Raw genomic sequence first — 13,933 nt, 5'->3', positions numbered from 1 at the left:
CTTTTTTTTCATAGTCCATAGTATGTTCAGCCACAACTGCACTATTATCTAACATTCCAGAAAATCTAGACATATCATTAACCATTACTATAATCTGACTCACGTCGCAATCAATTCAAGCACATTATTGTCCCTTTCTTGCTAATTTTATTTCCAGGCTTTCTGAAATTTTGGCAGAGATTATTCCCGGATCTGTAACTCCAGCAGAGACCTTGACATCATAAATAACAGAAGCTGTACGTTATATACTGAGTTAAGTGGCCCACACAGCCAAGGGGTTAGATTAAAGTTCAACCATCTTGCTACATCCAGTCTTAAAAGGTGATGTGATCCTGTCATCAACTAACAGAGCAGGAGGCTCCAAGACTCTCCACAGTCTCAGTGAGGCTGAACATAACACATCCTTCAAAAGAGAAGGCTTAAGGGCTTATAACCATCTCCAGACAGAAATGTTGATTCGATGAACAATCTTGGCTTCTTGATGTCCTAAACATCACAGATGCCAACATTCATACAACTTAATTTACTACACATGAGTTTGAGGTATTGCTGAAGGTACGAGTTAAATCTGGCTGTTGGCTCTGACAACACCTCAGTATTCACACTGAGGACTTGGTACTTCATAACTAGTTACACCCCAAACAAACTATTCCAGCACAGTTAGAAGATGGGCACCTATTCAATCAGAAAAACCGTTCAGGTTTCGCAAGACTACAGAAAATAGGATAATTTTAATCAAGCCATTCACTGCCCCATCCATTTACTTAATCAAAGTAATAGATAATGCTATCAAGTGGCACTCGCTTACCAAAAGCCTGCTCACAGATACTCAATTTCTGTATTGTCAAGGCCGCTCAGTTGCAAATCTCACAGCCTCAATCCAAACATGGACAAAGATGCTGAATTCCAGAGGTGCATGAGAGCAAGTGTCTTGACTTCAATTCGGCATTTGAAAGAGTGCTCCTAAGATGCTGCTTGGCCTGCTGTGTTTATCCAGCTCCACACTTTGTTATCTCGGATTCTCCAGCATTTGCAGTTCCTATTATCTCTGATATATTTGAAAGAGATGTTTGGGAACTAAATGTTCCAGTAAGTGTGAAATCAATGAGAATTACAAAGCATGTTGGAAAACTAGAAGAGGTGTTGCATGGTGGTAAAGTCAATAGACTAGCAAACTAGACTAATGCTTTAGGGAATAAAACAGAAAACTACTGATGCTGGAAAACTAAAACAAAAATAAATTGCTGGAGAACCTCAGCAGGTCTGGCAGCATCTGTGTAGACAAAACAGAGTAAACATTTCAAGTCTAATTCTTCAAGACTGATGCATCTGGCAAAATGTGCTAATTATTTTGTGACAAAAGGTGAGGGAGGTGTGTGGTAAAGGATTGAACTGATTGGTGGAGATGAGAGAAAGAAAGGAAGAAAGAGATTTCCAACTCACTATCAACAAACTCTTTGTTGCACGCAGGTCTGCTTACAGCAGGATCTGAATAACAGTCAGGCTTGAGCAACAAAAACAAAGTTGCTGGAAAAGCTGAGTAGGTCTGGCAGCATCTGTGAAGGAGAAAACAGTTAATGTTTCAGGTCCGGTGACCCTTCCTCAGAGCTGACGGTGGCTGAGAAAACAGTGATAACAAAGTGTGGAACTGGATGAACACAGCAGGCCAAGCAGCATCTTAGGAACACAAACGCTGACGTTTCAGGCCAAGACCCTTCATCAGAAAGTTAGGAAAATGTCAGCTTATATGAAGAAACTAGGGAGCTGGGTGGGGTAGGGTTACATCCCCATTGTTAGTCACTAACAGTCCCCATTAACAACTATTCACCCTCCCAGCCTGATTGTTAGCTTTGTCCAATTGTCTTTCTCTCTCTTTGGGCTCTATCCTAACGTTTACCCCGCTACACCACCCACCTCCCTATTTTCTGCACATCAACTGATGTTTTCCCAGCCACCATCAGTTCTGAGGAAGGGTCACCGGACCCGAAATGGTAACTCTGTTTTCTCCTCCACAGATGCTGCCAGACCTGCTCAGCTTTTCCAGCAAATTTGTTTTTGTTCCTGATTTACAGCATCCACAGTTCTTTTGTTTTTTATTCAGGCTTGAGCATGTAGGTCATGCAACTGCCAGACAATGGCCACTCATAACGTGAGATCATCGAATAACCAACCCCTAATGCTGAACATCACCATCAACAACAAATCCCACCACCATCATCCACACACCCCGAGCTTCCACTGACCAGTAATTTGACTGGACCAGCCATATTAATACTGTGGAATCAGGTACAGATCACAATTTAGGCACTCTATGACAGCTCTTGACTCGCCAAAGCCTATCCATCACCTACAAGGCAGAAGTGTGAAGGAGAAGTGGAAATCCAACAATTCAAGAATCTCAAAATCATTGTAGAAAATAAAAAAAAGTGCCTTGCTTGATCTACACCCTATTCACTGCTTTAAACATTCACTTTTGTTCTTGAAAAAATGTACAATGACACTCGCAAGGTGTTCTGCTGCACCTCACCAAGGCTTCTTCAACTGCATCTTCCAGTTCTGTGAACCTAACACATGGAGCAACTGCAGCAGTTTTATGGGAAACTTGCAGGGATGGCATTCAGACCTTTTAACAGTAACTGACATTGAGCAACAATTGCTGGCCTTCAATGTCAGTGAAATTCACATCCACAAACACATCAGAAATGCTTTTGTTCTTCATGCTGCAGTTTATATTTTCATCTGCCACCTTACTGGTTTCCTCAAACACAACAGTCTCTTCAGTAGTTACTTCATAGGCATAGTGATGGTCATGGTTTCTCATGAAATGCTCAGTCATTTCATTCCATTCACAAGAACTAATCTCCTCATTTCCAGTGTAGTAGAGCTGAGGTCTATTGATCATTTGAAATACTACTCTCTATAACAATTTAAAATTATACAGCCAGTGTGGACTCTCAACTTGTCAACAGACTCACGTTCCCTGACGAACAGTTATGCAGTTTCTACAAGGAAACATCGCTGGCAGGATTCTTTGTTCTCATTTGAGTAAATCACTTCAGCATTTCACCCAGCTGCAAAATCTAATCGTTCTTCATTGATTTTCCTGAACTTTACCATCAATTTTGCATCCTGCCTGAATTTTACCTAGATTTTTGAGAAACATTTAATTCCTACTTGAAGAGATGCCATACTTCTGAATAAATACTTATTTGCTGTAGTGGGTGAACTTCCTCAAAATAGCTAACAAGCTAAAGCCAAGTGAGCAACCATCCCTTTTTACTCACGCTTCGAATTTTCACTGCAATTTTGGGACATATCTAATCAGACTGAATAATGCAAATTGTGCAGACATCACAGCCTTTTAGCAAATAATGATGAGATTTGCATTGCTATCCACAAAAACAAATACGATGTCTCAGAATGGGGCATGCCACTTGTATTCACATTGACTCGAGACCTGGCATGACTACTGCACCGTATCTATAATGTAAGTGCAGTGAAGTACGGTCTTGTGTTTTCTTTTAAAGGAGAAAGTAAATTCATAGCAATTCAACACCAACGACCTAATAACAGGCCTAAAAGCTCTAAAATGCTGAAATTTTCAGTATATCAAGTGTGATTTATGGAGACATTACCATATACATAAGTAAATGAGGCTCCCCAGTAGCTCAAGGCACATTGCTCATATTGAATGAACCATATTAGCAAGGGCAGTCCTAAATTCAATATACTTCTAAGTTGCTAGCAAAGCAGGTAAATTATCACAAATGGTTTATGTCCCCAGGGTAGGAAGTGAGAAGGAAGACAATTTTCTTATTTCCCATTTCTGATCACCATCAGATGTCTTTGTTTGAAATTCTGCGTGTTCACATACATATACAAAGATAGGATAATGCTCCCCAAAGAAAATAACTTGGAACACCCATTCATTAATGTGCATCAGAGCTGCTTAGGGTTTGTGGAAGCTGCTGTTTCCCACATAATTATATACTAGCATGTTATAAACCTGGTAGATATCAAGAACTTTAACATTAAAACTTTCAGCTAATAGCCAAATGAATGACACAAGATTTTACATTTTGGAAACCTTTACTGTAACACATGACTAAAACATCAGAATTTAAATACCAACTTTTTAGGCAATTTATACTTTAAACCAGAAGAGTGGAAGAGCATCATCTCCTCTCATTTTATTCTAAGCCCAACTGGGAAAACACACATCACTAGTACATTTTAGATGGCCCTTTATATAGATATTCAATTTTCCCAGAATCAATCCAAAATGATTTTTAGATCCCAAGGAGTTATTTTTTTTCCTTTCTTGAACCAAGTAAGTTGTAATTTAGAAAACACTTCCACAGTAACCCCCTCACAAATGTCTCTATTTTGCCCAAAAGAGACAACTCTTTGAGCTTCATTTTCAACTCCCCGTTAATTTTTTCTGTTTGAGCACAAGTCACCATATGCATTCTTGTGCAGTAAACCACACATTACGGCTTCTAGCTGTTCCCTTTCTTCTCAATCTAAACATACTAAAAGCAGGAATGTTCTACGAATGGCTATAATCTCAGTTTTGCTGGGTGGAAGGGCAAAAGAAGCCGTTCATATGGACCTTAATATTGGATTGGATGTCCTTGCCAGCCCAACTTTCTTTCAACTGGGAATTAGTTATTGCTTAAGGCACAAAAGTTTACATTGTAACAATCACAGCTCTTTGCTTGAATGCTGGAGAATTTCATTCTCCACTGCTTACACATTAGATGCTCCTGTAATTTTTAAGCAACTTCTTCAAAGTAAGACAATCCAAGTCTTCCCTTGATACCAACATTCAAACTTCCCAGGGTCATTGTCCAGCAGGCTTTGTGACCAGATACATGGCCTCCTTCATCTATTTAAAATTTCCCAAAACTTAAAAATCTTATAAATGTCATGATTGTAACAATACCAGCAATAACAAGAAACTACTGATCCTTGATAACAAGTGTGAAGCTGGGTGAACCCTTCATCTGATGAAGGGTCTAAGCCCAAAATGTCAGCTTTTGTGGTCCTGAGATGCTGCTTGGCCTGCTGTGTTCATCCAGCTCCTCACTTTGTTATCTCGGATCCTCCAGCATCCGCAGTTCCCATTATCTCTAACTACTGATCCTTGATCTCTGCAAACAGAGTAACATAATAAGATGAAACTTCTTGCATTTAATGGCAACTATCATAAGTAGACCGAGTTGCGATATTTCCAAACCACACTGTTTTTGGCATTAATCCACAAAACTACACAGAGTTTCATAAAGAGAGGCCTCAAAACACAAATCATAAATTGAAGAAATGTCACTAGTTTAGTTAGGAATGTTCCTGTCTTTAAGCATTGGGATTCAACTACATACAGCAAACCAAAAAAATGTTTACTCTGCATCAGTCTTGTGCTATTCACAGCTTAGGTTCCATAATTCTGACGTTTGGTGCTAAAACTGGAAATATTCCGTTCCTTAGCACTGACTTCTTTCACCGTGATGGAGGACAAACATTCACAGACATTCTGTAAATAAACAGTCACAACTAAAATAGATGAACCAAGACTTATGGGAAGAAAAAACATGAATAGCTGAAAAAAAACTAAGCTAAACAGACTAAGTTTCAAATAGCCACAGTACTTAAGTTATTTATATTTTGAAGATAGAGCAGCAAATGTTGTGCATGTGGAACAAGATGAAACAATCGTTGCTGTGGATTCTTGCAATTTGTTTTTGTGACTTCCTAAAATCTGTTGACATGTAATGACATTTGTTTTTGACAATTTGTTCAATGTTTTGCTGAAATGACATTATAATCTCCAAAAGTTTGCCAATGGGCCACAAGCCAAGAGGCTGATACATTCACGATTCCCACAAACCCATCATTAGGCAACTCTATACACTTATTTCAACAGCACATGTGCCATAAACACTGAGCTGGATTCTCAAGATTTATTCCCACCCACCCACCCCACACATAAACGATCTATAATTTGAAATTAAATAAAAAATGAAAGAAGTCATAGCTTGTACTAAACATATTTTCTACCCAAGAGGACAAACTTGACCACAGTCATATTTCAGCAACGTGATCCCCTAATTTTCTATGGTTTTCATTAAACTTTACATTTTCAGTCTCCTTCAGAAACTTTACTTATCAAATAGGCACTGAAGTGCAGAGAAAAAGATTAGTGAAGACAAATATAGGCCCTCTACAATCAGAAACATGAGACGTTATCATGGGGAACAAGGAGATTACAGATCAATTACATGCATATCTTGGTTTAGTATTCATAAAGGAGGGTGCAAATAACTTGCCAACATGTTGGAGAATAAATGGTCATGTGAGAAGGGGGAATTGAAGGACATCAGTATTAGTTGAGAAGTGATGTTGGGAAAATTGATGGGATTAAAGGTCAATAAATCCCCAAAGCCCAATAATCTACAACCCAGAGTGCCGAAAGAAGTGGCCCTAGAAACGGTGGAAGTATTGGTCATCTTTGAAGATTCTACAGACCGTGGAACAATTACTATGGCTTGGAGGGTAGTTAACATAACCCTACTATTTAAAAAAACAGAGGTAGAGAGAAAATAGGGAATCATTGACCGGTTAGCCTGACATCGGTATTAGGAAAATCGCTACAGTCCATTGTTAAAGATTTAATATTAGAGTATTCAGATAACAGTGGCAAGGTCAAACTCCAGCTATTCACCATAGATTAATGAGTTAAACAGACTAAAAGTAATCTCTCCAAGTTTGCAATCAACACAAAGCTGGGTGGGAGAGTGAACTGTGAGGCAGACACAGAAATACTTCTGCGTGATGTGAATAAGTTGAGCAAGTACGCAAACTCATGGCAAATGAAGTACTGTATAGATAAATGTGAGGCTATTCACTTTGTTGGCAAAAACAGAACAATAGATTGTTATCTGAATGGTGCTAAGTTGGGAAAAGGAAATGTGCAACAATATCCAGATGTCCTTATACACCTATCGCTATAAATTAAGCATGCAGATGCAGCAGGAGGCAAAAAAGGCAAATAGTATGTTGAACTTCATTGCATGACGATTTGAGTACTGGAGCAGAGCAGTCTTGCCACAATCGTACAGGGCGATGGTGAGACCACAACTGAAGTTGTGTGTGCAGTTTTCGTGGCCTTATCTGAGAAAGGGATGTTCTGGCGATGGAGGGAGTGCAAGGAGGAGACTGATTCCTGGCATGATATAAAGAGAGGTTGGATTTTTTAGGATTATACACACAGGAGTTTAGAAGAATGAGGCGAGCTCTCACAGAAATCTATAAAATTCTAATAGGACCAAACAGGGCAAAGGCAGGAAGCATGTTCCCGATGACAGGGAATCCAGAAACGTGGGTCACAGTCGAAGAAATGCGACAGGCCTTTAATAACTGAGATATGGAGAAATTTCTGCACTCGGATAGTAGTGAGCCCATGAAATTCTCTGCCACAGAAAGTGGTTGGGGCCAAAACATTGAAATTTGTCAATGAGTTAGATACGGTTCTTAGGGCTGAAGAGATCAAAAAGTATGAGATGAAAATGGGAACACGGTACTGAGTTGGAGGTTCAGCAATGATCATACTGAATAACAAGTCAGGCTCGAAAGGCTGAATAGCCTGCTCCTGCTAGTATTTTGATAGTTCCTTTTCTGGATCAAGGGCCAACACAGCTAGTTGTGGGGGCGAGCCCACGCTTGTGGCAAAACTCCTTGTAGCCTGGTCAGAATACCTTCTTTGGAAGAATATGGTGCATGGTACAGAAGAGACTGAAGCAAATACATACAGTCATACAGCTGTAAAGCTTGGAAACAGACCTAGAGGCCCAACCCATCCATACTGACCAGATATCCTAAATTAATGTCGTCCCAATTGCCAATATTTGGCCCATATCCCTCTAAAGCCTTCCTATTAATATTCCCACCGTATGTCTTTTAAATATTGTAATTGTACCAGCCTCCACCACTTCCTCTGGCAGCTCATTCCATGCACACAACGCCTTCTACATGAATCAGTTGTTCCTCAGGTCCCTTTCAAATCTTTCCCTTCTCACCTTAAACTTATGCTCTCTCGTCTTGGACTCCCCCATCACGGGGTAAAGACCTTCGATATTCACCCTATCCATGATCCTCATGATTTTATAAACCTTTGAAAGGTTACCCATCAGCCTCTGATGCTCCAGGAAACATTACCCCAGTCTATTCAGCCACTCCCTATAGCTTAAACACTCCAATCCGAGCAACATTCTCATAAATTTTTCCTGAAACCTTTCAAGTTTCACAACATCCATCCTATAGCAAGGAGATCGGAATTGTATACAGAATTTTAAACAAGCCTAATCGATGTGCTGTACAGCCGCAGCATGACCTCCCAACTCCTATACTCAATGCACTGAACAACAAAAGCAAGCATACCAAATGCCTTCTTCATTAACTTGTTGACCTGGGACTTCACTTTGAGGAAGCTATGAACCTGCACTCCAAGGTTTCTTTGCCTAGCAACACTCCCCAGGACCTTACCAGTAAGTATATAAGTCCTGCCCTGATTTGCCTTTCCAAAATGCAGCGCCTCACATTTATCTAAATTAAACTCCATCTGTTGCTCCTTGGTCCATTGGCCCATCTGATCAAGGTCCCGTTGTCCTCTGAGATAACCTTCCGCACTGTCCACCACACCTCCAATTTTGGTGTCTTCTGCAGAAGTATTAACCATACCTACCTATTAACCACTTCCTACAGTCTCTGTCGATTCCTCCCACTTCCTACATACAAAGGGGGTGGCCATGGGTACCTGCATGGGCCCAAGCTATGCCTGCCTCTCTGTAGGTTACGTGGAACAATCCCTCTTCCGCACCTACACAGGCCCCAAGCCCCACCTCTTCCTCCGACACATTGATGACTGTATCGGCGCCACCTCATGCTCCCACAAGGAACTTGAACAGTTCATCCACTTCACCAACACCTTCCACCCCAACCTTCAGTTCACCTGGACCATCTCCAACACATCCCTCACGTTCCTGGACCCCTCTGTCTCCATATCAGGCAATCACCTCGAAACCGATATCCATTTCAAGCCCACCGACTCCCACAGCTACCTAGAATACACCTCCCCCCACCCACCCTCCTGCAAAAATTCCATCCCCTATTCCCAATTCCTTCGCCTCGGCTGTATCTGCTCCCAGGATGAGGCATTGCACTCCCGTACATTCCAGATGTCCTCGTTCTTCAAGGACTGCAACATCCCTCCCCCTCCCACAGTGGTCGAGAATGCCCTGAACCGTGTCTCCCACATTTCCCGCAACTCATTGCTCAAACTCTGTCCCCGCAATAACCGCCAAAACACAAACCCCTCATCCTCACGTACCACCCCACCAACCTCCGGATCCAACGCATCATCCTCCGACACTTCCACCATCCGACCCCACCAAATACATTTTTCCCTCCCCACCCTTATCTGCCTTCCAGAGGGCCCACTCTCTCCGTGATTCCCTTGTCCACTCCACACTCCCCTCCAGCCCCAGCACACCCGGCACTTTCCCATGCAACCGCTGGAAGTGCTACACCTGCCCCCACACCTCCTCTCTCACCCCCATCCCAGGCCCCAAGAAGACTTTACACATCAAGCAGATGTTCATCTGCCCATCTGCTAATGTGGTATACTGCATCCACTGTACACGTTGTGGTCTCCTCTACGTCGGGGAAACCAAGCGGAGGCTTGGGGACCGCTTTGCAGAACACCTACACTCGGTTTGCAATAAACAACTGCACCGCCCAATTGCGAACCATTTCAACTTCCCCTCCCATTCTTTAGATGACATGTCCATCCTGGGTCTCCTGCAGTGCCACAATGATGCCACCCGAAAGTTGCAGGAACGGCAACTCATAGTCCACTTGGGAACCCTGCAACCCAATGGTATCAATGTGGACTTCACCAGCTTCAAAATCTCCCCTCCCCGCACTGCATCCCAAAACCAGCCCAGCTTGTCCCCGCCTCCCTAACCTGTTCTTCCTCTCAACTATCCCCTCCTCCCACCTCAAGCCACCTCCGTTCCCTACCTACTAACCTCATCCCACCCCCTTGACCTGTCCGTCCTCCCCAGACTGACCTATCTCCTCCCTACCTCCCCACCTAAACTCACTTCTACTGGGTCCATCCCTGCCTCTTTAACTTGTCTGTCTCCTCTCCACCTATCTTGTCCTCTATTCATCTTCGATCCACCTCCCCCTCTCTCCCTATTTATTTCAGAATCCTCTCCCCCTTTTCTGATGAAATGTCTAGGCCCAAAACATCAGCTTTTATGGTCTTAACATGCTGCTTGGCCAGCTGTGTTCATCCAGCTCAACACTTTGTTATCTCAGATTCTCCAGCATCTGGAGTTCCCATTATCTCTATTAACCATACCTCCTATGTTCACATCCAAATCTTTTATACAAGTGGCAAAAACCAGTAGGCCCAGCACCAATCCTTATGGCACACCACTGGTCACCGGTCTCCAGTCTGAAAAGCAACCTTCCACCACCCTCTGTCTTCTACCTTTGAGCCAGTTCTGTATCCAAATGGCTAGTTCTCTCCCGCATTCCATGGGATCTAACCTTGTTAACCAGTCTACCGTGTGGAATTTTGTTGAAATCCTTGCTGAAGTCCATATAGATCACGTCCACTGCTCTGTGCTCATCAATCCTCTTTTTTACTTCTTCAAAAAATTCAATCAAGTTCTTGAGACATAATTTCCAATGCACAATTCCATGTTGACTATCTCTAATCAGTCCCTGCTTTTCCAAGTACATGTGAATCCTGTCTCTCAGGATTCCCTCCAATGACTTGCCCACCACTGATGTCAGGCTCACTAGTCTATAGTTCCCTGGCTTTTCCTTATCACTTTTCTTAAATAGTGGCACCATGTTAGCCACAAGCGAGGTGATGGAAGACTGGAGTTTGGCTATCGATGGTACAAATATCTCAGCAAGGGGCCCAGCAATCATTTCCCTAGCTTCCCACAGAGTTCCAGGGTACATCTAATCAGGTCACGGGATTTATCCACTAATATGCATACATTCGCTTCTCTTCAAAGTAATTGTATTTCTAAGTGTATCTTGAAAATAAAATTACACTCTGTGTATCCCTCTTTCCTTTTTGAATCCCTTAATTATAGTCTGTTTTATTTCAACTTACATACCAATGTGTGAACAGTGCCATAAAGTATGCTCTACAATCTGTAATTAATGTCAGCTCAACAAAAATTCCAATTATAAGGCACTTTACTGCACAATAAGCTCATGACAAATGAGAGGCCTACTCTATAACAAAAGTTTGCATTTATACAGTGCCTTTAACATGGTAAACAATTGCACGGCTTTTCACAGGAGCAGGGCCAGAGAAAAGAAAAATGACATAAGCCACATGGAGCATCGTCAGGGCAGGTAAGCAAAAATCAGTCAAAGTTCGGGGAGATCTGACCGACCAATCAGATCTTTTCTATTATCTGGGCTCCTCAGACCATAAAATTCTGAACCGATGATCAGATTTTTTTTAGTTCACAGGATGTGGGCATCACTGGCTGGACCAGCATTCATTGCCCATCTCTAATTGCTCAGAGGGCAGTTGAGAATCAACACATTGCAATGGGTCTAGAGTCACATGTAGGCCAAACCAGCTAAGGATTGTAGTTTCCAACCCGAAAAGGCTTTAGTGAATCAAATGACTTTTTCTGTTGATCAGCAATGGTCTCATGGTCAAATTAGACGTTGAAATTCCATATTTCTCTTTTTTTGAATACAAATTCCACCGTCTGCCATGATAAGATTTGAAGTCAGTTACCCAGGTCATTACCTGGGTCTCCAGATGAATAGTCAGGCACTAAGACCACTAGGCCATCACCTCCCCTCATTTTAATGCTTTGTGCGTTGGTTCCGAGCAGTCCAGTGTGCAAGCTCTAACCGGCACCCCAAAATTCAAATTCGGAGGCAGAGAGCGGAAATCATGTCAGCTGCCAGCAAATGTACAGGGCCTAGATCAGATGCAGTCCAAAAGTCGCAGTGCAGACTCACAAAAATAGCTGTCAGTGTGTGGATTGATGCCTCAACAGTAGCTGTGGGGAAACATGCAGAGGGAAGAAGCCAAATGTAATTGCTGCATCGAAAAGTATGTTCTTTGATCTCCATCACTAAAATGCTGCTGTTAACAACTTTATTTGACTACACGTTGTGTTCTTTTGCCTTCTCCTAAAAAAGTCAAATTTTAAAAAGCAACAGTATAAGAAATTGTTTCATTAGAGTCATATTGATATGAACTATTTCTAAAATAACGTGATGGGAGAGCAATCAGATACAATCACAAACATCCAGTTCTGCAAAGCGACCTACATAAACGGTGTTTTCTAAACACTAAAGAGTTCTCAAAAAAAACTTACCGACTGTAGTAGAATCTCAGGATTCTCCTGACCATGTAAGTGATTAATTTTAATATAAAACAGTAGTTGCATAAACAAAGAACAGTACGCAACATTTAAACTGCTCACGCTGTCTATCTTCTGTACACGTGTGCTGCAAACTCTTTAAAGAGCAGCCCTACAGGGACAAGTACTGTTGTGTAAAGTACACACCCTCTTACACATCCCAAAGCATTTCATTTTAACATTCTTCAACGAACAGATAATTGGTAGTCAAAGGACATCTCCATAAAACCCCACTGACTAATGTTTCACTGAAGTGAAACAGACTAGTACCAGTAATGTCAGGTAAAATATCCACCTGGACTATGTTCACTAGTCAGAGATTAGCCTGTTTACAGCACTGCATGGTGACTAGTGAATGTACTCCAGGAGGATCCTCCTGTCAGCAGAGTGTACCCGTGCATTGATATGTCAGTCAGCAGAGGTGTACAGAGAAGCCCTTAGACTGTGAATCATTCGGTGGCACGGCTTTTATAATGTTCTGGGACGCAGAAGAGATCAAGCGCATTTATCTGCAGCATCATTTTCCCTTAAAGCAGCAGTGCGCTTTATTTTGGGCCTGTCAACAGAATCACTTACAAATGAGGAAAATAGCTGCGTGAAAGATACTGAATAACACCCCCTCCCCCCAGAATCGCGAACAAAGCATGTTAAGGAGATAAATATTTGTGGAGTTAATAGGGAACTATTGGAAGGGTTTATGCGGTGCTGTAACAGGAGGCCGCGGCGTCGGATCTAACACAATTAAAGTTGTGCTGCAGCAGAGACTGGTTTCAAATTGCAACCCGAACGGATACATGAAGGGATACAAAGTGTCCCCTTTGAGCCTGCGCGACTTCCTCTCCTGTCACGTGGAAGACGACTCTTTTCCCGGACACGGAGCGAAAGGAGGAAAGTCTCTGCGGCTGTGAGGAACTGGGACTAAACCGCACTCAGTGCTGCGGCTCTCACGGCGTGCAGACATCAACGTGAAAGTTCCCCGAGTGAGCCGCCTTGCCCAAGTCCACCCAGTAACCTCCTCATTAACTACCCCCCGGGTATATCAGACTTCTTCCACACACACTCACATTTCTGAATTGAAACAACTCCCGCTGTACCTGTGGACACAGAAGCAAAAGTTCCCTCCTTAGGTCATGAACTTCCGTCCGAAGCAAAGAAGCTAGTGCGTTTGCGCAGATTGTTTACCCCTTTCAGTTTCAGTTTTTTTTGTTTTAACTTGTTAATCATTTGCCCAAGCAGTCCTTTTTTTATTATCGATAATGATAAGCATTTGTTCCGAACTCCAGGGTGATTGTTCTGGTAGGAGGTCAAAATATTTGTTTTATGATTAAGCAGTGTGCCTTCCCTGCCTTGCTGGTCAATCAATATCGCTACCTTAGTGAGCAAATTTCCTGCTGCCCTGATGCTGCTTGGCCTGTTGTTTTCATCCAGTTCTATACTTTGTTATCTCAAATGTTTTT

The 13,933-nt window shown here is 42.3% G+C and overlaps 1 protein-coding gene across 6 annotated transcripts in view; it reads right to left on the bottom strand.

The window, feature by feature from the left end:
* mgmt (O-6-methylguanine-DNA methyltransferase) overlaps positions 1–13,669 on the bottom strand; it is a 370,995-nt gene extending 357,326 nt beyond the window's left edge. The window contains exons 1-2 of one of the 6 annotated variants that reach the window (XM_059653100.1): positions 13,541–13,584; positions 1,444–1,556 (exon numbers count right to left, since the gene is read on the bottom strand). The gene's annotated coding sequence lies outside the window, so the exon portion shown is untranslated. Of the gene's footprint in view, positions 1–1,443; positions 1,557–13,540 lie in introns of those variants that run through there. The other 5 variants (XM_048551591.2, XM_059653096.1, XM_059653097.1 and 2 more) reach the window with 5 other exon arrangements.
* Between the last annotated feature and the right edge of the window lie 264 nt (positions 13,670–13,933).

Source organism: Stegostoma tigrinum, chromosome 20 (genome assembly GCF_030684315.1).
Source record: "Stegostoma tigrinum isolate sSteTig4 chromosome 20, sSteTig4.hap1, whole genome shotgun sequence".
In the NCBI taxonomy this organism is placed as follows: domain Eukaryota; kingdom Metazoa; phylum Chordata; class Chondrichthyes; order Orectolobiformes; family Stegostomatidae; genus Stegostoma; species Stegostoma tigrinum.
The sequence above is the reverse complement of the archived record's forward strand: the minus strand, read 5'-3'. Positions and strand labels throughout refer to the sequence as shown.